General features: G+C 32.2%; 1 protein-coding gene across 1 annotated transcript in view; it reads left to right on the plus strand.

The window, feature by feature from the left end:
- The window catches only part of TMA16 (translation machinery associated 16 homolog), a 17,054-nt gene that overhangs the window by 756 nt on the left and 15,109 nt on the right, over nucleotides 1–1,189 (plus strand). The window lies entirely within an intron of this gene.

Genomic DNA, 1,189 nt, shown 5'->3' on the forward strand with positions numbered 1-1,189 from the left:
GAGTGTTTATATAACACTTAAGAGTAAAGATTAGCAGTACAAGTACTCTTGTTAATCCATTATCCATTTAAAGAAATAAGACAACATAGCTTTTGAAAGCCTCTGTTCGCCTTCTTGATCCTATAACCTTCAGGAGCCCCTCAAAGTGAAACAATATCTAAATTCTGTATTTATAATTCCCTTGCTTTTCTTTATAGTTACCACTTACATTTGTATTTCAAAACTATTTGTGGTTTCTTCTTGCTTTTTTCACATATTATGTTCTTGAGACTAATTCTTGAATAGTTTCATGTTTTATTAATATTCATTTTCAACTAGTTTTTAGTAAAAACAACATGAAGGTTTTAACCTGGTAAAAGTTATGATACTCTGGCCTCAACTTTTTTTTTTCTTTTTCTTTTTTATTTGGCTGTCATTTTTATCTTTCATGTCTTATCTGTAGTCTTTGCTTTAGATTATATTCACGTTTGTGTAAATCCATTCTTTTACTTATCACTACACTTGTGCTATATCCAACCCTTTATAATTTTCTTTCATAGCTTTTCCTTTTCAGAGTGGAACATTAAAACATTAATAATGTGATTGTGTGAGTGATTCGGGGCTTGGTTGATATTTGGTTGTAGTTGTCCCTGACTATCAGAACTTCACTTTGTCAGGCTATAGTAGTAGCATATTGCCCTATCGTAAGAGTCAAAAGAATGACTTATAAATCTGTTCTCCTTGGCACATTTCCTGCCCTGTCATTTTTTCTGGTATGTCTTCATGACTGCTGCATCCTCTTGAATTTAAACTCAGCTCAGTACTGGAGGTTTTCTATCTAGACTTCTATCAGTTACTTTAAACTTATTTCAGTAGAGCTCAGAATGTGGGCTATGGTAACCCAGTAGACTGAGTCTGGCACCTGTCTTTGCTAAGTTATGTCAGTTGCCCTATCAAATTGGGATATCCATAGTGCCTACCTCAGATAATTGTGAAAATTAAATATAAACCAATTATCTTGATCTCATATTTAGTAAATATTAGTTGTAATTAACTTTAGTAATAGTAGTAAATAGTAACGGTACAACTAGTAGTTGTCCACCTTTGTTTCTTTGTTCATTTATTTTCCCTTACTGTGAATGTTTCCTGGAGCTTCAAAAGTTCATACCTTTTCCTTATATCAAAACTTAACTAACATGAATCTTTATTT

This window comes from Pteropus alecto, unplaced genomic scaffold (genome assembly GCF_000325575.1).
Source record: "Pteropus alecto unplaced genomic scaffold, ASM32557v1 scaffold166, whole genome shotgun sequence".
Lineage (NCBI taxonomy): Eukaryota > Metazoa > Chordata > Mammalia > Chiroptera > Pteropodidae > Pteropus > Pteropus alecto.